The sequence below is a fragment of the Vidua chalybeata genome, chromosome 1, assembly GCF_026979565.1.
Source record: "Vidua chalybeata isolate OUT-0048 chromosome 1, bVidCha1 merged haplotype, whole genome shotgun sequence".
In the NCBI taxonomy this organism is placed as follows: domain Eukaryota; kingdom Metazoa; phylum Chordata; class Aves; order Passeriformes; family Viduidae; genus Vidua; species Vidua chalybeata.
The window spans coordinates 11083685-11109933 of NC_071530.1; the positions used below are offsets into that span (position 1 = coordinate 11083685).

General features: G+C 38.5%; 1 long non-coding RNA gene across 1 annotated transcript in view; it reads right to left on the reverse strand.

Annotated features, from left to right (window-relative positions):
• Positions 1–1278: 1278 nt before the first annotated feature.
• LOC128800797 (uncharacterized) overlaps positions 1279–26249 on the reverse strand; it is a 33368-nt gene continuing 8397 nt past the window's right edge. Inside the window, exons 2-5 of the long non-coding RNA XR_008435051.1 lie at positions 19586–19679; positions 4622–4701; positions 2944–3108; positions 1279–1579 (exon numbers count right to left, since the gene is read on the reverse strand). This is a non-coding gene — a long non-coding RNA (uncharacterized LOC128800797). The remainder of the gene's footprint in view (positions 1580–2943; positions 3109–4621; positions 4702–19585; positions 19680–26249) is intronic.

Here is a 26249-nt window from a genome sequence, read left to right on the forward strand (position 1 = left end):
TACTTTGGTTTACGATCCCTTTTGATAGATTAAAAAAAATAATAAAGAACTAACACAATCCTAATGACAGGGGACAGTTTATACTTCTCCATATTAACCTATTACACATTTGCTTCTGTTAAAGGGAACAATTTTTTCCAAGCTTAAGGCTAAGCATGAAAAAAGCAAGGTAGACCACTGGTAACCATATGTATGTAAAGAAATAATATTTTATGAATAAAAATCTGAAGGACACTGTTGGGGCAGTTTTTTAGGATCTGAAATACTTTTGTAGTCCATTAAATTGTATAAGAAACATGTTATGCCATTGCAGCTGTCTATAACTGCTCAGCACCAAGGCCACATTTTCTGAGAAAAATTAGGCATGTTAAGTGTCTTCAGTAAATTTGTCATGAAACATTGAATAACTGGTTCACAGCAACAATACTTCATCAGTATCAATTGCCAAATGTGCTTTATTCAACTGACACCTTACACAAATCTATCTCTTCTCATTAAGCACAATGCAAACTTCAGTACTGACATGTCTTATACATTTTGTGTTAGTGCAAAAGATATATCTTAACTGATCAAATAAGGAAACTTGAACAGTTGAAGCTTTTTAAAATAAAACACACTGCATGAAAAATATGGAGCTCATCTCAGGAACATCTTGGCTGCTATGTATGGCACACAGTGGCCATGGCTTTGTTGTCTAAAGTAGGAGGAGGTGGTCTATAGCTGAGAGGGTATCAAAGTACCTGGAAAAAGTTGCCCAGAGAAGCTGTGGATACCCCATTCCTGGCAGTTTTCAAGGCTGGGTTGGATGGGGCCCTGAGCAACATGGTCTAGTGGAAGGTGTTCCTGTCCATGGGAAGTGTGTTGGGCCTCGATGATTTTTAAGATCTGTTCCAACCCAAACCATTCTATGATTCTATGATATCTTAAATATTATATTTTTTGAGGTTATCTGTGGAATAATTTGGAAAAATCTGTGGCCAATTTGAGGTTATCTGTGGAAACTTGGTCTATGACATATAAGAAACAGAAATGAAAACAAAATGAGCAGAGCAACCAAAACACTGCAAAACTGCAGCAATCCTTTCTCCGTCTACAGAGATGTGTAACTTACAAAGTGCTCATTAAATCCCTCCTTCCTGTTTACTCCACAGCCTGGAGAACACTGATTGCTCCCTTATAAATCATTCCAGGAGTAAGAAAAAGACAGTGTCTGCAGTTTACATTATTTTTTTTTTTTATTCCTTGAATAAAAGCCACACAGATCTTTCCCATCAGAGATTTCAGAGTAAAATGGCCACCTTTGTATTTTCTCTACTTGCACAAAAAAGAAAACCCAACAAATAACCCCCCAAAAACAAATGAGCAAGGTAGGTGCAGGTCACTGATTGCTGTTGGTTCTTTGTAAAAAGTCTGAAATATTCACCATGGCGTTCATAGAACAGTACCAGAAATATTTTTTAAATTTTGAAGAAAAATATTCTTGGTGGGTGATGTTAACCATCTTGCTTGTAGTGGTCATCACATCAACAAGCTGCAGAGTGCCTTGATTTTTGGATCTACTGTGGTGACAATGAGTGTCCTGTGACAGAGCAATGACAATTACAGACAGCTATTGGCAATTATAACATCTGAAACTGAGGGAAGAGCATGAGAAAAGGCATGGAGTTTAAAAACTGAGTGTAATGTATTAATATGAATGAACAACAAATCATACTGTTGTTATTCTGTGTTGGATTCTGGGATTACTCCCAGAACACTGTGTTTTTAAAATCTGGGTATTACCATAATAAGAAGAAATTTGTTAACCAATACATGGTTCATTTATTTCACTAATTATAAATTACTGAAAGACATCTTTCCCCTCTGCCCCAGTATAGAAGATTCTTGTTCTTTTCTATCTTATTTCATGTACATTTTTACTTTAAAATAGTGCTTCCTTAAGACATTATTTTCTTCAGATAGGCAAATATTGTTGCAGGTAAATATGAAATCCACTGCTGTAGAAGCTAGACAGCAATGCAGGCTTTATATAGAGAAATATTAGAAGCTCTATTTTGCTAACACAACCTGGTCTAATTTTCAACATACAGTTCTCCCATCAATTCTCTTATCATTACTCTTATGCCTAAAGATATGCAGATGCTCAAGTGTTTGCAGGGTTGGCTATTTAGTTATTAGTGAGCAGTTAATTAATTCCACCAACTAATTAGTAAAGGAGGTACCATTTTATTTCCTATTTCAGAATCCAGTGATGAAGGTTATTCTGTTAAAAGGATTAATGAAAACTGTACTGGAAATTCCACATGCTTATCCTTGTTCCAATGCAATATTTTTTTCCCAAAAGGAACTACATATTAAAGGTAAGGATAATTTTAGAATCACAAAATTTGGGAATGGAAAGGTGTGGATGTAGAGAAGACAGAAAGCCTTACTTTTAGTTTTCTCCAGGCTAGAAATAATCCTTTTTAATTTCAGGAAAAAGTGATTTCTGTAGAATAAGAGTCAATAGGAAGATAAACAAGAGATAAATAAAGGTCTGTAAAGAATTGCAACCATTGCAAGACTACCCTGATTGCAGAGGATCTCTGCACAGACCATCTGCTGTTTGGACTAAGTATCTAATTCTTTATCAAACAGCACTAACCTGTTTCCCTGTCAATATCTTATGGCTGCAAATTCTACAGCTTATACTGTTCATTTCTCAGCCACTTTAAATTTGCAGAGGATTAATTTAATTGACTGTTTCATTAGCCTTATGATACAGGAAAGGATAAAAAGTAATCCCTAGCTGCCAAAAGATCTTTGCAATATAAAATGCATTTGCATTCAAATAAATCTATATTATAAACACATGAGTATATTCATGATGTTAAGGAGAGATTTAGTATCAAGACCCCTGTTCATACAGCATTTAGTATCTCCCTGTTATTCCCCATGGTTCACCTTTACTGATCAATGGCAAAGGACTGCAGTGCTTAGCTGAGATATTCCAAACTGGAGAGCAGGGGTTGGTGAGCAGCATCTGCTCTCTTGCTTTGCAGGGGAATGTAGAAGCTGACTTGATTTCCTGTGTAAAGTTCTCATTTGCAGATGTTCATATCTCAAAACCTAGAAGAGCCAATTATTAAAATATTAAGCAATACTTCCATGAGTTAGTCAGTAGCTTCAGAAGTTTCTGAAATATGTTCATCTAGACTACATCAAAGTTATAAACCCGTTTTTTTAAAAGACTGATGTGTGTGACAATTGCATATCATTCCTCAGATTCACTTTTCAGATTGAAAATTGCTCAGTGGTTCAAAAGAAAGATTAAAAAACCAACTGAAGTATAAGGGGATAAATTAAGATTCTGCGTAAAGATTCCCACTGCATTTAGCGGATTTTGAAGAAGCATACATTTCAAATGACTTGCTAAACATTTTGTCTGCCAAAAGTAATAAAATAATCATTTACACTGGTGAAATATCTTTCATCAAAGAATTACAGAATGTGCTGTAAGGCTGGCAGTAAACTTATTTTGACTTGGAAGAAATTGAGATACAAAGAGGTTTAGTTCCAAATATCTGTTGCTGTTATAGATATGATGCTATTCTCTGTCAGGACACAAGAGGCAGACCCTCTTTACACTGTCAGGAAATTACAGGCTTTTCCTTCTTTCTGGTGCTTTGCATGGGTGCTCTGGCAGTTCTGTGTCCCTCTGACCAGCACCACAACCTTCTCCTTGGCCATGATGCCTTGTGAAGGCTGACCTAGAACAGAGACTAGATGGAGTTAAAGAATAAAGCAGGGATTTATTAAACGGCCTCAATGGATACACCTTGGGCAGTACAAGTGGCCAGCCAGGGATACACCCAAGATGAACCCAAAATGGTCACAAAATGGACAACTGGTCATGGGGTCTCTCACTTTTATAAGTTCTGGTCCATTAGCACATTGACGTTAATTGTCCAATTACAGCTTTAGCCCATGAAGTCCCATCCTCCTTGTTTTTCTCTCTTCAGTCCACGTTGTTTATGGTCTTGGGCCTGAGATTCGGATCAGTTGTCCTTGGTCCCCAGCTAGACAAGGGATTGTTTTGTCTACCTACTCTGTGAAGAGAGCTTACTATCCCTTAATATAAAGCTCAGAACTACAAACTAAAGCAGAACAGACTCTGAAAAATATAAAAGCTAAAACCTGAGGCATCAGCCATACCCAGGTACAAGTCATGGGCCTCCAGCCAGCTGCCACAAAGCACCTGGGAAACAAAGGAAAAGCTGCTGCTCACATGCAAGATGCACAGTGTCACTAAGGGAACCTCCAGATGGGAGTTCAAGCTCAAAACTATCATATTTACTCCTTGATGGATTAACAGTACTCTGGGGCGCGGGAGAGAGCTCCCACCCCATTGGGGCAGCACAGGACATGGCCCCAGGCAATCAGGAACAGCGAGGCACCCCACAAGGCTCTGGGGATCCTGCTTCGCTTGTGTCACATGAAATGACCCCTCACCAAGTCTTCCAAAGCAGAGAAAAAGGAAAACTTTGGCTTTTACTTAAAGAAGAGATTTCTTTTGATGAACCCCAGCTTGAAACAAATCCAAAATCTGTCTTGCTTTTGCAACGTTCCTGAATGCACCTACCTGTGTCAAAGAGTGATTTAACATCAGAGGTGGGGAGATGTTCAGGAGTTTGTTTACCAGGAGGAGAGGAACCAGCAGCCCTGTAAAGTGAAACTTAATGTCAAGGCAACACTAAACTCCAATTAACTACAGCTTCGAGGTCTAAAATTAGGAGTAAGCCCTCATGTTTAGGAAACTTAGGCTAATTTTTTGAGAAAAACAAATTTACTTCAAGCTGTGAATATGAAGGTTGTCTGAAAATCAAGCCTTTGCTGCTGTCAAAATATATCAGTGCTTTTCTATAAAGCCCTGAGCTTATGAATTAAAAGCAGCAAATGCAACACACATACACACATATACACACACACACTTGCAGAACCCAGAGCCTCAACCCTAGCCTTGATTGAAATACCTTTATCTAATTTTTATAGCACCTGAGTATTCCAGATAAAGATGGCTTTACAAATTTACTGGCATTATAGTATCTTTTTTCCCCCTATATTTTGTCTTTTCAGGTCAAAATTCATTTATTTGCAAATGCTGGCCTAACATGCTTCCTAAATAATGTGAATCTTATAAATAAACTGAAAACATAATTAGAGGCATTACAGGAATAAAACACGAATGCAACTAGCTCTCTGAATTTCCCTGTGCAGAATTAGCAAGGCATAATGTATTTAAATTTTACTCACAGGCTGGTTTTTTTTTGTTGTTTTTTTTTTTTCTTGTTATTGTTATTTTTCAACTACTTTTTTGCAAGTCATGAGAAAACCGGATTTTTTTACCCAGTTTTCCAAAAACTCTGATGCATTACGCATATGGGAATCCTGGTGGTGCTTTGTAATAGAAGGGAAAACAAGAATCAGGAAGAGAAAAATCAATTTAGCCACCAAACATAAGGGTCACAGCCAAATTAGTTTCAGCACTGATGGCAAGATACTATGATTTGAAAGGGAAGCCAAATAAAGTAAGAAAAAGCTAGTAGTCAGCAATGTTTTAAATCATCTGGAAATAACATGGGCCATGACACAGCACCAGTGCATTGCATGGCCACTACAGGCACTCTTTTTTTCTGTCACAGCTTCACATTCCTTTCAGAAAATAGGTAGACTGAATGTTTAAAGACCTAAGTGCAAGGGAAATATGTCACACAGCAAGACATCTGCCAGCTTTGTGTTTCTTAGCATTACCAGAGTAAAGGACATGATTTGTGATAGAACAGAACGAGAGAAGAGGCCAAAAAGAACATGACCACAGCAATGAGACATCATTTATTCATACTTTTACTGCCAGAAGTAAATAAAGTTATGCTTGTAATTATTGCAGCATATGTGGAACTAGGAGGAAAACTGCTGAAGCTTTATTGTCCAGATAGCACTGAAAGGCAGTTAATTTATACACAGACACACTGAAGAAACAGTACCCATTATCACTGCCGTCCACTCTAACATATTCCATCTTCAGCCAGATTTAATTTAACAAGAAGAGCTTCAATCTGCCACTGCTGCAGTCTTTCCCTCCTGCACTTCACAGCCTCTTTTATGTGTCTGGAGAGAGTAGGAGGCACTGTAATTAGCTGCTGATATTAACAGGCTTTCTTTTAGTTTATGAAGTTGGAAATAAATGGTCACATTACTGAGCAGGCTGCTGGATACTCATCATAATTTTTTTAGAGTTATTTAAACTGGGTGTGAGCACTCTTGTTTCTGAGCTGCTTTCTTGCCTTTGTGTAATGGAGCTTTTCGTTCTGTATCAAAGCAAATTGGGGTCCCAGTTCTGTTTATGTTAGCACCATGGCTTCATCCAGTGAGATTACAGTCTCCAACGTGAGAACATTAAGAGAAGCAGACAGCACAGCAGCACAGTGATGTGTACAGATACTTTCTTCAGCAATTTACAAATCTGAGTTTTAAACAGTTTGGGGGTTTTGCCTATTATGTCTATTTTGTCTAGTACAAAATCAGATAAAGTTTCCTAGAAAGCAGGACATTTTCAGAAGTGTGTGGCAGCAGTTTCATAGAAGTTTCATATTGCCATTGCTTTTCACAGTACTTGTAGGAACTTAATTTTCTCCAGCTACAATCTCCAAGTTGTCTGAAACTGTCCAGAGGGCTAAAAAATTATTGGACAGGTCAGGAATAAAAGGAAAGGTGGAAGGTGAGCAAGGAATGAGTTTAATGGTAGAGAGCTCACTTTGATGCTCAAACAGTTCAGAAAGCAGCACACTTGACTGAATTACAAATGTCTCAGCAGACAGAGTGCCACATCATAGACAGATTTTTGTCAAATGTACATAACAGTCAAAGGAGAAGCTCCACCAAAGATAAAATTTCTCCTTTACTGCGGCGTGGGTTTTTGCTCTCCCCGGCTGCACGCGGCTCTTGGGAGCCCGGCTGTGGCGTAGCTTCCACGTGCTGCCGGGGTTTGCTGCCGCGGGTTCCCGGACACGGCTCCATGTCTCGGGCGCGTGGGCTGGCCAGTCTCTGTTACCGTGCGCTAGGGACCCGGCAAAGAGGAAGGAATTTGTCCATTTACTCCGTGCTTGGCAGGAACGGTTTATTGGTCACGTGGCGCGGTTCGATGGAAAGGCGCGACCGCTCCCGGCACTCGCATGGGAGCAAATGGCGCCTGACTGCCGGCGGGATAGGGCTTTATAGAGGGGCGGGGCGAGAGGATCCACGGCCTGCCGGCCAATAGGGGCGGCTGCCGTGGTGGTGACGTCAGCAACAGCGACCAACCAGAGAACCCCGCAGGGGCGGGCACCGAGCCAGAGCGGGCTGAGCGGGACCGTGTGGCTCGGGGCGGCCAGCACGGGGTTTCCCGGGGCCGGACGGCAGGGTGGTTACAGGAGCGGCACAGGGGTAAGGTCCGGCAGCAGGCAACATGGGGGCAGAAACCGCGGGGGGAACAACACGGGGGAAACGCGGGATTACAGCACTTGACTTATTTTAACATAAATTAAAAACCCTAATCTAAACCCAAACTCCGGGATGCAACACTTTACCATACAATATCATCTTTTCCTGAAGTTTCATGAAACACTTGCCACTGGTCTCCTCCTAGCAATTGTACCACCACAGTTTTTATCAAGGATTTCTTTATTTTTTCCCTCTTCACATTTTTATTTAGAGAGTGAGAAAGCTGTTATGATTTAAACCATAAGAAATGTTTCAGTAGAATTAAATGAAACCCAAATCTTAGAACTGTAGAATCATAAAATGATTTGGGTTGGAAGAGACCCTAAAGATCATCTCTTTCCAACTCCCCTGCCATGGGCAAAGGTGCCTTCCACTAGACCAGGTTGCTCAGAGCCCCACCTCAGGCCTTGAACACTGCCAGGAGTAGGGCAGCTACAGCTTCTATGGGCAATCTGTGCCAGTGCCTCAACTCCCTCACAGTAAAAGATTTCTTTCTAAAATCTTATTTAAACCTAGCCTTTCAGTTTAAAAAACATCTGGCCTTCACATATTACTACTTGCCCTTGTCAGAAATTCTTCTCCAGCTTTCTTGTAGCTTCATTTAGGTACCTGAAGGCTCTAGAAGTTCTCCCCAGAGCCTTCTCTTCTCCAGGCTGAACAGCCCCAACTGTCCCAGCCTGTCTTCATAGGAGAGGTGTTGCAGCCCTCTGCTATCTTTCTGGCTCTCTCTGGATGCACTCCTGTTCAACATTCTTCTTATGCTGGGGTTCTGCAGGTCTGTACACAGAACTGCAGGTGGGATCTCACCAGAGTGGAGTAGAGGGAGAATCCCCTTGCTCATCCTGCTGCCCATAGCGCTTTGGATGTAGTCCAGGACACATTTGGCTTTCTAGCTGCAAGCGCACAAGGCTGAGACCTGTTGAGCTTCCTGTTCATCAATTCCCACAAGTCCTTCTCCTCTGGGGGAAGGCTGCTCTCAATCCATCCTCTGCCCAGCCTGTGTTTTCTCTCAGGATCACCCCAACACAGGTACAGGACCTTGCACTTGGCCGTGTTGAACTTCAAGAGGTTCACATGTGCCCACCTCTGCAGCCTGTCCAGATCCCTCTGGATGACATTCCTTCCATCCAGAGTGCTGACTGAGCCTCTCAGCTTGGTGTCCTTGTCAAACTTGCTGAGGTTGAACTTAATGCCACTGTCCATGTTGCTGACAAAGATGTTAAACAGCACCAGTCCCATCAGAGACCGGGAGAAAGACATAAGCACTCAGTCTAAAACATATCTTGATGCTCGTATTTGATTATAGTAAGTATCTAGGGAAGCTTCTTTCCAATTTTGTTGGATGATAAGCACTGTAATCTTTCAGGCTGAGTCTCAGTAGTGGCAACCTTAAGGACAACATCAACTGGCTTAATGGATCCTTACATTTGTTTCACCATATATGCTCTTCTAACACGCTTTCATTCTTGTCTAAATTAAACTCAAACTCTTTTTTTAAAGTTTAAGTTTTCTCTTTTGTTCATATTGCAAGTATTTTATCCAGATATCTGTTCATCTTAAGGCCTCAATAAGTAACACCTGATGGAGCAGCTTCCCCTGCAAACTGTTCACAAAGCTGCAGGGCAGTTCTGCTTCCTTTTGCCAGCCAGTCAGAGGAATCTCTCCATATTTCTGCTTGTTGCTGGTTTAGAGATGTGGGAGTGGCAGTAAAAACTTGAGCTTGCTACAATCATAGAATAACACTATCTACAGAATTTTTTAATAGACTGAGTCCCTGTACATCCCTGCTTTTTCAATAAATGATAGACATCTTTTCAAACCCCAATTTTTATCCTTAGTTATACAGCAGTACTCCAACTGATGATATAATCTACCCTTTCTTAGAGCATATTTTCTGTGCTAGAATGAAGAGTAAGTTTAAAATTGAAGATCCTTATTTTGCATAATTATATGTAAAGGCAGGAAATGTATTTCTATCATTTATTGAAGCTTTTTACAAGAATTCATCCCCGAATTCTGAACGAAAGTACATTTTATATGTATAGAAAATACCAGCAGTAGCAGTCAAGAATAGCTATGGTAACAAGTCTAAGAGATTTTGACTCATATCATAGTCAGTGAATAAAATCTCTTTATATGAAATATCCCCAAAGACTTTTTCTGAGCAAAATTATACAACTGTTTTTCCCAGAGTGTGATGGTGTATCACACAGATTACAAGACCCAGAAAACTGGTACACTGCTGAGGGCTCTTTTCACAACACATGCTTAGCAATGTGGATGCACACAGGGTCTAAATTCACTCCGTGTCTAACAAAAGGTGTTGCTTTTTTTAAAAGGAAATTCATTTTCTAAGTAATCTTCCTTTAGAAGTCTTAGAAGAAATCTTAAAAAGGAAATTAAAAAAAGCTGCAGAAGGTGCCACCAAAGAGTTGCTTTAAAACTGGGATCAAAATATTGAACAGCATATTTATTTTACATGCATGGCCAAGAGTAAATGTTAAGGAAAGTGTCCTGTCTGACCATCTGGGAGCAGCTCTGACAGTCATACTCTCACCTCCTCGAGCTAAGACTGAGGTTCCTTTGCAGCCATACCCACACTCTCTTGCAGTTTGACAAAGTTTTTTTACTGGCTCAACTCCAGGTTTCCCATAGCAGAGTTTTAGATGTCTGGATCCTTCAAATGGTGCATCAACTGAGTAACAGCTCGAGCTGGTGCTTCCAAAGAGGAACCTGAACAAAGGAACCCCTGGGGTTTTATACCCTTACAGTCTAAATATGTGAAAATCTGGGCTTCTCAGCTCCTGCCCCATCTCTGGGTGTCCCTCACCTGGCTGGCCACAGGTCCCTTTGTTGTGCCTTTGTTGTGGAAGGGACAGCAGTTCACAGCTTCTTGCCTTGGGCTCAGAGATGAACCTCCTGAGCCCAAGGAGCTCAGGAGCCTCTGAGCCCAAGAGCTGAGCCTCTTGCCTCTTGCCCAGAGCTGAGCCTGCAGCTCCACAGCAGCTGCACAATGGGTACCTGCACCGAGTGCATTCCTCAATGCACAGATCCTCAGTACTGCGACATCAGTGCACTTCAGCAGGATGGTTCTCATTCTCAAATCATTGCTGTAATTTAGAACGGTGAGGAAAAAAATTGTATGTGACATTATTATTGACAATTTGTACTCCAAGGTCATCTACTCCAGGGTTCAACAGGGACATAAGCCATTGTTGAAATGTCTATGGAAATTATTATTAAGTAAGCTATTGAGGAATTTTATAACAATAAGATGATTATAGTTTTTTATCATGAGGCTTTGTGAAAAGAGTTTCATCAGAAGTTAAAAAAATATTTGTTACATTCAGATAATGTTTCAAAGAGTGAAAAATCTGTACTTTCACTGACAGGTGTACTTGTGCTTTATTGATTACTTAAACACTACCATGTTTGTAATCAGGTTGCTTTGACTTCTGATAAATCTCAAACTAATGGCAGCCTACACATGCGGCTGTGCCTCTGTACACTTGACATTCTCCTGACTTATTTCCTTTTTTTCCTTTATTTTCCTTTATTTCCTTCCAGAGATTTGTGTCTTCAGCCACTCAAATGTCTGCAATGGATTTGTCTTAAAAAGAAATAAGCATCATCACATACTCCTCCTTTCCTCTACTCCTCCAATGTCAGAAAATGAAAACATGCTAGGAACAATCATTTTAACCCAAGACTTGCTTTTAGTAGGAGATGTAGCAGCAGTAGATAGCAACATCTGTAGGAACAGCAAGACTGTCTTAAGTTGTGTTTAGGAGCCCTAATGTATGCTGGATTGTTCCCATGATTTGTGCCAAATCATGGGAACAATGATTTGACTTCTGATAAATCTCAAACTAATGGCAGCCTACACATGCGGCTGTGCCTCTGTACACTTGACATTCTCCTGACTTATTTCCTTTTTTTCCTTTATTTTCCTTTATTTCCTTCCAGAGATTTGTGTCTTCAGCCACTCAAATGTCTGCAATGGATTTGTCTTAAAAAGAAATAAGCATCATCACATACTCCTCCTTTCCTCTACTCCTCCAATGTCAGAAAATGAAAACATGCTAGGAACAATCATTTTAACCCAAGACTTGCTTTTAGTAGGAGATGTAGCAGCAGTAGATAGCAACATCTGTAGGAACAGCAAGACTGTCTTAAGTTGTGTTTAGGAGCCCTAATGTATGCTGGATTGTTCCCATGATTTGTGCTGTGATACGAGTAGCCCAGGAGGCAGCTAGTCAGATACATTCTGAGTTCTTCTCTTGTTTAGAAGGGGAACTTTTCTAGTGTGCCACTGGCAAAATACACCTCTATGTCCTGTTTCTGACCATAACTGGCAAATGACTCTCTTGTGTGGAAGAGAAGCCTTCATTTGCTCCTAGTTCACAATACAAGAGAGATCACTCTAATATGATCCCATAAGGTCACACAAGCAATTAGCAGAGACAGAAACACTGTCCAGCCAGATGACTCCAGACTTTTGAATGATGCATCATTCACACTCTCAATTTTGAATGCATCATTCACACTCTCAATTTCCACAACTTTCTGCTCCATCTAAACACCAGAACACAAGGTATCTTATCACCAAAAATGCTCAAAAAAGTCCTCCTTGGATAGACTTCATTCTGTTTTAATTCTAAAGTCTTCCATTGGAAAATGTTCCTGTGGGCCAGTTTAAATTAATTGCAGTTTTCTGCTCTATCTTGCAGCAAGAGGAAAGTTTACTTACTTAGGTTCCCTGCACCAGACTTCAGCCCTTTTCCATGTTCTCTGGATTTTCTGATATTCTGGACGAACTTATTGCTGCAGCTTTCTGCTTACAGATCCTCCCAGAAAAGCAAAGGACTTTTCTCTTTTATCTCCTTCCATCTGCAGCCATGCAGAGGGAACTTAATAGGGAGGTTTCAGTCTAATTCTGGTCCTTAATGATATCATAGCTCTTTGCATAGCTCTGTTGGGTGGCACCCACAGGATCCTCAGATGCTCTCAGGGAGTGCTGCCTAGCCAGGGATACTCTGTTGATTCCTTCTTTTGAACATCCCTTCTGTCCTTTTCTTCATTTGTTGTTGTGCAATTTTGTATCAATTCTTAGTTCTGACCCCCACTTCCTTTTCAAGGGCTCTTCCTTATTCAGTATGGATTTCCTCCAACTCTTTTTATATATTCTTCAATAAAGATATTTAGAAGAAGAATATTAGAACTGGGCAGGCACACAGCAACACCTTCTCATGGCTGCTCCCACCAGACTGAGTCTTGGTTAGATCCTGAGTCAATATTACATTTCCTATTCTTCCATCTCGGTTACAAAAGTGAATAGTACACAATCTGCCTTTGAATTCCAGGAGAAAAAAACCCCAAGCAAGCAAACAAACAAACACAAAAAAACTCAGCCACGTGGTGGATTTAATGTGCTTTGATGTATCACCATGTAGATACTTCTACATTTATTTAAAGCTTAACAGCACATGATAGTCCTCATTTTCTGTTACTGACTTCATTAAAATTTGTGGGGATGAAATTCCGTTAAACAGATGTCTGGGAAATTCTGTCTTTGAAGCCACAACTTATCCCTTTTCTCCAAATTGTGTGCTGCATTATGCAATTATTTGCTTTGCTTATGTATAGACCCAGACATATCTCCAGACCTGCCATGGTAGGGTTTTATTTCCATATGGACAGAGCCATACCAAAGTAGATACACTCTGCTAAGTCAAAAAGGTTTGATGGGGCAAGCTGAAAATATGTCAGAGCTCAGACAAAGGAACTGCAATTGTTTTATATTTTGGCAGTTTAAGACAATACTTCCATTTCCTTTATCTTCTGAAAATAAGACCAGAAAGAATTTATTCTTATTTCCCAGCTTCCAGTTACATGTTACTTTCAGTGAAGCATTGAGGAGTTTTGCCAGAAAGCAACATTTAGTATGTTGTAGGAGAGGCTAACTGGCTTACATGACATAAAAGTAACCTGTGACACATATATTTCAGTTCCATCCTGTTGTTTTCTAATTTCTGCATCCAATGCAAGGACAAGAAGAATGTGTGAGTAGCAGAGAGTGGATCAGCAGCCCCTTTTGGCAGCAGTATACCTCAGATGTGAAATGGAACTACACACTAAATTTACACATATACATTTCAGTGAGCAGAGCTGTGTTTGAGTAATAGATGGCAGCATTTGGTATTAGCTCCTCATATGCATCACACAGTGAAAATCATGTTCTATTTTTTCTTTGGCATAACAGATAGAGTATAAAGCCTCCTATTCAAAACATTGATCAAATTATAGCCATAAATAAAACTATGAGTTCAAAGTAAAGAGGAATTTGTGCCAGTGATGGATTTTGTCTGGGAGATAGATTTATCACATAGAATTTGATTGTGCCAAATCCTTAACAGTAAAATAAGTAGTTCAGACTTATCACTCAGCATTAAAAAAATAATCTGGATTTTACTATTCTACATGTGCAAGTTTTCTTTGCCTCAATGGAGCTACATATTTGAGTTAAATGTCAGTGAAAATCACCAGTACAAATATAAAATATGTCAGTGTGAATCATATCACTAAATTTATGTAGTAATTGACACTGGCACAAACTTCATCTCGTTCTTGTATGACCCAGTCTATTTTGGGCAGTCATTTCTTCCACCTTCAGTTTCCTGAGAATTATGTATGTATTTACTCCTTTAACTGTCACCTTTAAAACTTCTGGGATTCTTTGTCCAATTTCAGCCGAACTTAATGGGCAGAGATTTCAAAGATATTCTATACCTACATATTTTATAGAAAAAGGTGGCCACTACTGCTCAAAGACCTTACTACTGTGGTAGCAAGCAAAAGGGCAGCAATATGAGCTCTTTATTGCACAGCAGAGTATATTTTTGACCATGAGTCACAGACACAGAGGAAATCAAATTTTTGCTATGTTTGATGTTTGCACAGTGCATTAAAACCAATAGGGACTACCTGTGTCACACGGTGGGCTCCTATATTGAAGTTCCACCGTCACACTTCAATTTTTCATGTCTTTATTGGTGGTTGTTATAGAATCTTCATTTATAATTATCACATAAAAAAAAGGTTAGATGCCTGTGTTATAACACTACTTTTATTCTTTAATAAAATCTGATTATCTTGTTAAATGCCTATTCATGCATTCAGTTGAAAATGATAATATTGAATGCTTTTTTTTGAAATGCCTTTTCATTAGTACAACCAATCCAATCCAATTTGTTCTGCTGCTTACAGACTTATTTCTGTATGTGTCTTTCTCAACCAATTTTGAGTAGAGATAATTTATGGTAGGGCAGGAAAGATAAAGGCCAGGTTCTGATTTTAAGGAAACACATCCAAACTTTTGTAAGGAAAAGGATTCATGCAAATTGTCTTGTTTTTTAAGGCAACATTATAAACCCTATGTACTGGGTTGTTTATAAAATCCATTGCTATTAGGGATCAGTTCATTGAGTCTGAGATGTCCAAAATCAAATTGAGTGCATTTAACTGATTTTGGCAGCCTGCATGATTACAGGTTTGTCTTTTCCTGATGTACAGATGTCCAGATTTTAGGAAGAAATAATTGTTATTTAGGGCCCATGCAATATTATTCTAGAGAGGAAATTCACTCAGTTGAAAAAAAAAGATCAATTAATACAGTAGGCAAAGAATGCAATGATCTAAGGAATCACTTTGTTAATTCCACTCATGGCTCCCCATGAGTTTTCTGCCTTTTTCATGGTTGTACAACCCTAAAGACTTCTTGATGAGTGGTTTTAAGTCTTCCACAGTCATCCTATTGTTTGGAGATGGGATTACCACATCATATAGTTCTATTTCCAAAAATATATATTTCCTGACATTGAAAGAATGGAAGTATTAAGCAATGATTCAATGAAGATAAAGAACTGTGAATCATCTGACATCAGATCTAGATCCCATTATATGATATAACATTTGAAGTGTTTCCAGTTACATTTCAATGGGCAAAACTTTTATTGAAGGAGCAGGCTGAGAGAAGAGTAGTAAATGCATCTTTTCTACCAGTTAATACTTCAGCATTAGAGATCTGTCTCAGGGGGAAGGAGCTAAGTGAGAGGCTTAATATTTTGAGATTTTTTTAACAAAACCAGTTCTGGAACTCAAAATGGCTCATTTACAACAAAGCACAATCCTGAATCACAGTCCACTGAAGGCCCCTTACTTCCCCTAGCATTTATTTAGGTTAAGGTCATATATGGAACAATATTTACTGCTGGGCTATTGCTCCTGTCTTAAGGGATACAGAAAGGTGAATTCATGTAGAAGACATGGGAATTCACACAGCTAATCAGTTGGAGCCTTGTGGCTTGATGTGTGAGCTCCCTTTTGTGCCCTGTGTGCAGAAGAAGTGGAGTCAGGTTCATCTTGTGCCTGCTGCTGGGCACTTGAAAGGCACAGGAAGGGAGCAGGCTTTGTCAAGGACTGATGGGAACTGAGCAGTCACTCGAACCTAACAGGGACTGAACAGGCAGAAGCTTGTTGCTTCTGATAGGATCATCATCTGAGTCACATCCAGCTACAGACATAAATAACATTATCTGCATTTATGCACAAGCAGATACCTTTGCAGAAGGTATCTGAAGGGCTTGTTCCTACATTACAGGAACTGAGGCATCATTTTCCACAGGAACAAGTACAATAGTTCTGGAAGATTCTAGTCCTTTAAAATATACTCTATATAATATAGATTAAAGGATCCCAGTCCTTTAATATATATTTTTATATATAAGAAACCTTTCTGGCCTCGGTTTTTTTCTTTGAACCAAAACATACAGGCAAATAGAAGTACCTGCAAAATGGGATTCCAAATTAGTAGAAGCTGGCTCTTTCATGCTGTTGATAAGGAAGACTGTCATTTGCTGCATGATTATATGCACATCTATTTCTGTGCAACCTATATATTTATTTAGATTCCCTCCATTAATGTCAGAGATTGCTTAGTAAGGCACAACCATGCGATCCTGTAAGACAAGTAACAACATTTATGACAGCAGTGAAGAGAGGAAATGGTGCATAATTAAGTGTCATAACTGTTTAAAAAAAAAAAGCAAAGAGGAAAACCCTAAATTAATTAGTCAGCTATGTGTGCTGTGTAAGCATCATGGTCCAAACTCAGTAAGCACTACATACTTCACGTTCTGGGTCTCTATAATTAAATTTTTCTATTGCATTTAATTGTTCCACATATTTATTGATGGCCATTGTGGGTTCTAAACTTACAATCACAGCAGACTGCACTAGGAAACTACCTTAATCTTTAAAAAATCCATCATTATCTATTCTTATTTCCAGATAAAACTGAAAATTATAACATGGAACACTTAGTGGTTTTTTTTTCTTAAGTAAACAAAATAATCTTGCCTCCATTTTATTACTAAACTATAAAATAAACTACTTATTCCTCAAAGTTGTTTATCTAGTCTGGGAATGGACTTTATCCAAGAAGAAGCTCTTCAGTTTGGTATTCTAGCTGAGAGAAGTCTTTCATAATGTAGCAGCTCAACATCAGTGAGATCCCCCCCACTGGTGAGCTAGTACCTCATATGCCTTATTACAAAACAGCTGGGATTACTACAGGTGACACAGCAACATCCAATAAAAACAGGAGAAAAATGAAAGCACAGAAAGTTAATGTCATTTAGATTTAGAGATTGTAAATAAATTAATTTGGCTTCTACAATCCTTATACTATGCTAGAGAGCTCCATTTGTGACATTCTCTAAACATTTTGGAAGAAGGGTTTTCCTTGAAGACCTAAGGGATATAAATAGATTTTTCAGCTTAAAAACAAGACAACAAACAAATACACTAAGAAACAAATCCATATACTAGATCCTCTTGTCTGCAACACTCCCAGCAGCTCTAGAGAGCAAAAAATCCCAATGGCATTACTCTTTACTTTACAACATATTTTGATTTTGTTTTAAACAGCATCCTGCTATTTTTTTTTTTCCTATGCTGCCTACCCCAAACACTCTGTTTCCAGTGAAAATTCTCCTTAAGAATAATAAAAGATATTTTCCCAGTTGCACTCAGCCTCCCTTGGACCAAACTCTACTCTGCTCTCAGGTCTGTGGGGAATAATCAAGCAACATTAACTGTCTGAAATAAGATGTATAACATCCTGACACTGGACTTACCTTTTTTTTTTTTTTTTCCCAAGGAACAAAACCATTTCTAAACTCCTCACAAGGTGTACAAGCTAGCAATTTCTTTATTAAAAAAGCCATGACCATTGGTGATTTGTTGAGGGAAACTGCATTCAGATATAAAGGAAACAAATGAAACTATAAATTATTCACCACTGTATTTACTAAGTGTATTGTGCTACATAGAGATATTAATCTGAGGGTAGAGTATGATCTACTTTTTTAACAGAATTGCATTGAGGGTTTCATTCAGTTAGCCCACTTCAAATCCAAAACTGCAGATATTATGACTTTTCACCCCAGGTCCAAACCTCATTTCACCATTGAAACTTCCCTTTTTTCCCCTTCATAAATATTACCTTTCCTTAGTCAGATTTTTTCCACTTATATTTGGTGGAGCTCTTGGCTCACTGGCTCATGCTGTCCAGCTCTCAGTATCACTTCAGGAATTTCTCCTGATTTCTCAGGACTTGTTAGCACACCTCCTATTGGCTACAATTTTATTCCTTGCTGGGTTTATGCCTAGAGGTGACTTTACTTTCAACAGCCACTGAGTTGAAAGCCTTTACTCTTTCATCTTTAGCATTGAAATGGGTATTTTATTCTTTTGAAGAACATCTTCCCTTCTTTCTCCAACTTCATACCAATTTCACAACATCGAGTGAAATTATTATTTTATCATCTAATCAGCAGAACATTAAATGATGTGAAACCTTTCTCTTTTTGACAACCTTTACCTTCAATGACTCTATTAGAAGGCAGTGATCATTGCCACAGAATTTTTATCACATATATTCATATCTTATGCTGACTTCCAACTTTCCCTTTCCCCCTTAACTTGAGTGCTAAATATGAATTACTTTATGGCAATCTGTAGCTAAATGAGGGTAAATAGACAGGTCTTGTTTTAAATCAGTACCTTCCCTGTGTAAAGGAATTTCATATAGATTTCAGTCAGAGATATTTCTGTTCAGGAGACGAGATTTTAATGTAAATGTTCTATAAAGAATTTCATTAGATTTTTTTGAAATTACCCAATGGGATTGATCAGAACTTAATATTGGTACAAGCAACCTGGGCAAACATAGGATGTATGTGTGCTATTACATAGTTTAGAGTGAAACTGTCCTTATTTAGAGATGTTTGGAAGGTCATGGATATTTATGGCTTTTGGGTAGAATGCAAACTGAACAACCAGTTTGATTTTCACTGATTTTACTAAAGTCTGCAATAGTTATACTGACAGTATTTGAATCACGAGGAGGATAAAAAATTTTAACTTAATTTCAAGCTTGGATTTGGGATTTAAGGGAATAGAACATTATAATATAAGAATAGAGATTCATTCCTGCCCATTCATATCCATTCCTGTCTCCCTTAATTCAAGGGAGACAGGAATGGATAAGATAATAAGAATATGAACAAACTTATGCAGGCTTTTCAAAATGCCGAAAGGAAAAATCAATGATTTTAATTTTCAAAACCAATACTTCTCTCCACTGTGGAGATTACTTCCAGATGTGAAACAACTGACAAGGATTTTTTTTTCCCAAAAGCAAAACTAAAATAATAAGTGAAATTAAAAGCTTTTGCAGTTCCAGATGTTCTTATTAGATATATTCCCTTCTATACAGTATCCACATATGACATTAAATATTTCAGCAGACTTCTAATGTCATTGACAACTCCTGGATTTTCAGTTCTGTTATATCATCATTCATGAAGTAGAGGATGTGATTAACACCAGTCTTTTTTCTGCCATCCTCTTCAGGAAGTCTCCTGGTGCTCTGTCATCTCCTCTCTATGCTCTCTGCCTTTGTCTCCGTGATCCTGAGGAAGGAAGACCTCATCCTGACTTTTACCTGGGACACCACGTGAGAGGAGGAGATGCCACTTGTCTCTGCCTTTAGTCCATATGGAAGTTGTATTCTCCCTTGCAGAGCTCCTTACAGGGAACTGGAGGAAAGAAATTTTGCATTTCAGAGGGACAGTCTTCCCTCCCATTTTGGAAGGAATCATAGAATCACAGAAAGTTCAGGGTTGGAAGTTATCCTTAAAAGTTATCTAATGCAACCCTCCTTCAGTGAGCACAGAAAGTGGAAGGAAAGAAAGATGTACTGATCTAAAACTTACACTCACAATGGACAGACATTATAAAAACTACAGGTTTCTCACAGTCACGGTATAAATATTGAAGTACTGTTGGTTACAATTAGAACAACTATGTCATTCAACCATCAAGTTCATTAAGTTGCATTTGATAACACGAAGCCACAGTCCACTCTCAGGAGCAGGTAGTGTAGCAACTATGCTTTAACAAGGGTTGCCACTTTTCCATCAAGTGGAAAGAGGGCTCCACCGGCTCAGTAACATTTAAAATTGCAAAATAAAATGCAAAATGTTCTACTTCAGAAGTTATTCTGCACAGCAAAGAGGATGCTAGTTTGTAGTTGTTTATTAATGCTCTAAGTGAAAAGAAAATGGAAAATTTCATAGACAGTATTTACATGTGGACACTAATTGCTAGAACTGTTAAGTTTAAGATTTGCAAAACTTGGCTAATTCACCCATCATTACCTAGAGAAAGTAAAATCCTGAGTCTTTAAATGATACAACATTTATGGTGGCACTGCATGCAGTCTTCCTGTAGTAAAGAAAATCTGATGGTGACAAAACCTACTGTCAAGCCTGAATTCCACAATTTTTACTCAAAATAATTAGTGAAGCCGACAAGGATGGATGTTTGTTTCTTGCTTTGTTTTGCTTTATTTTGTTTTCTTTAAATTTAGAAAAAACTTCATAATTTGTTGGCTAGAAGAAACAGGTGTAAAATAAAAGAAAAATCAATGGTTCTTTAGTTTAACATAAATGTTAAAGTTTTTTGACAAATTTTTAAAAGCTTTCCATTCCATAATGAAAAACTGAAAATAGAGTATCCCTTAGCTCTGAATTGTATTCATACTGTAAATTTTTAAGGAATTGCTCAATTTTAAAAATGAAATATATATTACTTGAATTTCTGCTAGGTAGCAGCCACCCTCTGTGATTAGGATTCTATTCACTGTTACCTTTCTTCAGGTATTGTAATTATAACTTGCAAACTGAGAGCATAAGATAATCACTATCTGCACATGTTTACACATTAAAGAAAATGCTGAAATGTATTTTACCACTCCTCACTGAAAGTGTGAATGTTCTCACATGTTTGCTATTCCACTGTACTATAGTGATTCTTGCTGTGGCTGCACAGCCTCCCATCCAAACTTATTCTTGTGCAATTTCTTGAAAAATCAGATGATGCTCCTATGCAGGTAAGAAAAAGCCATGTTATGGATTGTTATAAGTTTTTCAACATACAGTTCTGTTTGGTTTTGAAGCAGAGGCAAATCTTTATAGTTGTAGCTGGTGTTTTCAAATGCACATAATTTGAAGCATGGCTCTGTTTAACACACAGCAGTTGAAAGAAAAAAGTGATCTCTAGAAATGCCATCTACTTGCCCATGTTCCTATTGCTCTTTGCTGGCAAAATTCTAAAACACGTCATATGTTTGAGCCTATGCGTTGGTTAATGCTGACAGAATCCCTAAAGATGTAATTTTCCTAATTTTTGGAGAAGGGGGAAAGAAAGGAAAGCGTTTTGGTTTGTTTTTTTTGTTTTGTTTTGTTTTGTTTTGCTTTGTTTTGTTGACCAGTGCATTTGTAAAATATGTGTGAGCAGACCAGACTTTTCCAAAAGTGGCTCCTAATTTTCATATTTATTGAATACTTGTTCTGTGAAAAATCCAGTCAGGAACAAAACTAGGTGACAAAATTCCTTCTCACCCTTGCCCCTTTCAAAAAGCAAGGAAGCCTTTTTCCTCCAAAACAGAACATCTGTGTGAGAGGTAGCAGTCAGTAGTGTCAAAACATGTTTAGACCTCTGATTTTAATGGCATAAAATGACAATTCCAGTGGCTACTCATCCATCACTGCTCCCCACGCTCAAACAGCGAGCTGCCAGCACACTTTCTCAGCTGCAGAACCATCTATTTTCTGGAGGGATGTGTTTGTGTGTGTGCTGATTTCTTTTTCAGAGGCATATGAACATATGTCTGCTTAAATCAACCCCAGAGACAATTTGCTCTGCGGTTCTGTTTATCTCACCTGTCCACTTACACAAGGGCTGCATTCCACAATGAGCTGAGGCATCAGGGGCAAATTCACCTCAAGGAGATTTGCTGTTCTCAAAAGTGAAGATCAAGTTGATCCAAGGTAAGTAAAACTTCATTGTAGTGTTTGGCTGATAGAGTTGGAGACTGGCAAATTTTGAACACCTCTGAGGCTGTTACAAATGTGCTGCCAGTGGGCTGTTGCTATTTTTGTGGACCTTTTGTGAAGATCTTTACAGATAGCTTTTGGAAATGAAGGTACTCACAGTATTAGAATAGCAGGTTTAATGGTTTGGGAAATACTTTTAACTAATGTTCCCACAGGCAAATTGACTACCCATTTCTTCTCTAAGATGTCTAAGGTGTAAATGGTCCTTTTTCCTGAGTATGAAAGTTGTGTGTTGAAACCTGCTGTTCAACAATCCCAGCTGCATGCATGTTATTATCCCAGCACTGATTACAAGATTCCATTGACCACAAGCTGCCTGTTTGCCTGTCTAGATGTTGTGATTAGTGTACAATCAATCTTTAATCCAATCAGAAATCTCTCTGCCTGCAGCTGATAAAGGTCTCCGCAGGGCATTGATGAGGCTGGAGCCCTGGTATCTCTAAGGGGACACCTGCAGCATGTGAGGTGCAGAAGCTAAGCAGGCTGATCTAAGAGAAAGGAATTAAGGTGGCCTGCAAAAAATCTGATAAACAGCATTCAAACAGAACAAACCAGGCAGCTTAAGTTTGGGGCTCATCAGCCTCACTGACCCTGGAGTGCTGCTGCTCTAAATCCTAACACATGGAGAAGATCATCTTTTAGCTCAGGTATACCATTCAACACAGAAGATTTAGTTTCTGGTCATTAAAAGAAGAAGCCAACAAATAATTTGTCTCATTGTACGATTTTCTCCAGTGCATGAATTCCTCTGTACTACTTCAGCTTTGTACTTCACTGTCTGCTTTTCCTCACAGGAGTCTGGAATGGAATATATCTGTGACTTGCCAAATTGTAGTGCAAAGAAATAATTGCCTGTTCTTTGCTTCTTCTTTTTTAATTCCTTGACCCAACTTTAATTTCTTTTCTGTCTTTATTTGAGTATTCTTTCCTAATTCTGCAGATGGGATACTTATAATTACAGATCATATTAAAGCTGTTAAAAAATAGCACATTATTGTGTGATTAACCTGAGTGCTTTATATTAATCCTTGTTGATCTGCTTCAGGGCAAACAGTTTCTCATAACTTCCTTTCTATGATATGACCTGTTCTTATTACATTAACATTCAAAATTAGAGAGAATGAGAACTAACTGCCTTATTGAAATCTTCCAAAGTACTTCTTTTGTAACATTAAAACATCACTTAACTGCTTAAATGTTAACTGCTTAATTGTTTTTATTTGTTATATGATTATTTTAAACACATTTCTATGAATTATCTTTGTTTCTAGAAATACAGATTATTTCCACTAACCCCATAGATTTGATATTCTTTGTAATTCCTGGGTGAGCTATACTCCCACTTTCAAGCTTTCCAGGGCATCTGACACCCATCTGAGATACCTGCAGCAAAGCTTACATTTATCTATATTCACAATAAACCTAAGATCAAAAGAAATATAATTATTCTGTCTGCAAAGTCTTTTTTTTCCTATATGACCATTTCAGATTTAATAATTTCTCTGATTTCAGAGTCTTTAATCAGTAAACAATGAACAGCATCACAGTGAAATAATCTAATTGTCACAGCCCTGACTTTCAGAAAAAGCTTTCAAGACTGCTTTAAACTTGACAATTTTAGCAAAACCTATTGTTACAATGTTAAATGGCCACAGTGCATGCAAAAAGAGCAACAATGGAGTACATACAGGTATTTGAAACACACTTCAAAGTCAGCATGGTCTACTGTAAACAGTCATATCATGTTCAGAGCACAGTTAAAGACTCACTGTGAACTAAACCAGCTTACACACAATGATTATGCCTTTAAAGATATATGGAAAATATCTGCTCTTCATAGAATATGACCTTCATAACTCAATTTATGGGTCATTCCCTCACTTGTGGGATATTTTCAATATCATAATTGTAAAAAGAGAAAGAAAGGAAGGAAAAATGTTCAGTTATTCATTTTGCAGGGCCTTTTTATTAAAAGCAGAAATAACATTAGATGAAAATCATTTCACTGATAATTTTAATGAAATATGAAGTGCTTTGAATATATTTTATTGCTGGCAATATAGAAAAAAGGCATTGGCTGCTTAATGTGTCATTTAATGAATGGGTTCCACATTGCTTTACTTTACCACATTTGGAAGTGAAGGCCATACAAAGATGATAGCAAGTGCTTTCAAAAAGGGGCTTCTTCCCACATTTTTAAATTACACTTCACCTAATGGAAAGTGCAAAGTATAATGCAGCAGAAATGAAGCTGAACCAAAACATTGGAGCTACATACCTTAACAAATCTCACAGAATTTTATCCTGTAAGCACATCTTTAATATAGAAAAAACCTGATGTTGATAATGTCCTAGCGTGCTGAAGGTCAGGTTGATATAAGAAGGTTCCCAAAGAACCAGAAATCTGGGCTAATTTGCAATAAGCTAAGCAGTTGCTTAGTTAGCCCAGCTGAAGGTGAGGAACCAGGGTGGAAGCTCTGCCCACAGGGATGCAAAGGTCATTACAGAGAAGGCTGGTAGGTGTCATTTGTTTACACCTTCTCCAGCTCAGAGAAAACCAAATGCAATTGCTAGTGCTGCAGAAATACACCCTAATCTGCTCAATTTCTTTTTTTCTAGCAGAGACCTATTAATGGGTCTGACTCAGCAAGTTTCCAGTTATTAACCCTAAACTGCCTTTGGCTGTCTCTGGTAGCAGCTACCATCTGTCCCCTCAGGCTTTTTTCTAGTAAGATGCAGCTTCATTAGCTGTGTCTAAAATTAACAAAGCATGAATGATAGCCATGTCCTGGCCCTGAGGCTGGCTGGCACTGGGTGGCTGGGTCTGCAGCACCTGCCCCTGTGTCCATCCCTTCAGAGCCCAGTGTCCTGTGTTCATGCAGTCCTCTCAACTGCTTAGGAGTGGACAGGCAAGCTCCAGCTCAGAAATGCTAACACTGAGGCAATAAGTGGTCTGGGATGCAGAGCTCAGGCTTATTATCTGGCACTTTTATTTAGCAGTGCAGGCATATCTATTGGTCCACTGAAAGCAGCCTTCCACAGCCACAAGCACTGGCTTTTAAACTAGCAAAGAAAAATTGTAGGAATCCATCAGAAAACCATTCAGCAGGAAATTTTATCATGTCATTACAAGTAGGCATCTTGCTTCCTGGGCATAATACCCCATTAGGTTAGAGATTAGACTTTATATGGGAAAAAAATATGTAAAGAAGGTCTGAAGCTGGCATTACAAATGAAGGCTGTTCTTCACGCACTGGAGAAACTTCCATATCAAGCATGAGGAGGATTCTACATGTATTTTTTGGTAGTTTTGGAAAAAGCCCTGCAGCAGCGAGGAGTTATATCTGCTATGTTGCACAAGACAGCATGAAATGGATGAATGGCAGAAAATCCAGAATAGAAAGAAAGATGTCTCTGGCCTATGAATGTAAGAAGCAGAGATAGAGAGCAAACTTTCACCTTGTGACTTTTTCCACATTTACCTTTCTGATGTCCCAGCTCCATTTCCAAGTTACTGGCTCCACATTAAAATCAATGAATGATGCAAATAGGAATTTCTGTATGTAACAGACACTGCTTGTTAACAGGAAGAACACCTTTCTTTCAAGGCATGGTAATGAAAAGGAAAAAAAAATCCATGTAGTAATATAATAAACCTTTTAAAATTGTTTTAAAATAGCTTTTTCTGAACACAAGACCTGCAAGTTTAACACCATATGGTCTTAGAACCTAAGTCAGTTACATGGAAGTGTCAAGTACTGTTACAGATCACATTATCATACAGATCCATAAACAAGCAGCTGCATAATTTCTCAAATGATTATCGCTCTTGCACACCTGGTGTGTGTTATATATAAAAAATTAACAAACAAAAGTGAGAATTTTACTACACTGCCGTGCTGTCATAGCAAATTGCACCATCAAAATCCAATTGCACAACCCAGTTTCAGGCATCAGTATGACAAGAGAACTGCAGTATATAACTGTAGAGACAGGGCTCCATTAAATAAGATGTGAAACAGGGCAGCGTGGAGCCTGGGAAACCCAGGAGGTGCTGAAGGCAATGTAATAGGGCCCCATCATCAACAGCATCAAAGGCTGCTGATAAATCAAGGCAATGAAAGAAGGAGCTTCTCAGTTAGCTTGAAGCAACAGATCCCCATTATAAACTCTCTCAAGAGCAGTTCCAGCACAGTAGCAATATCTGAA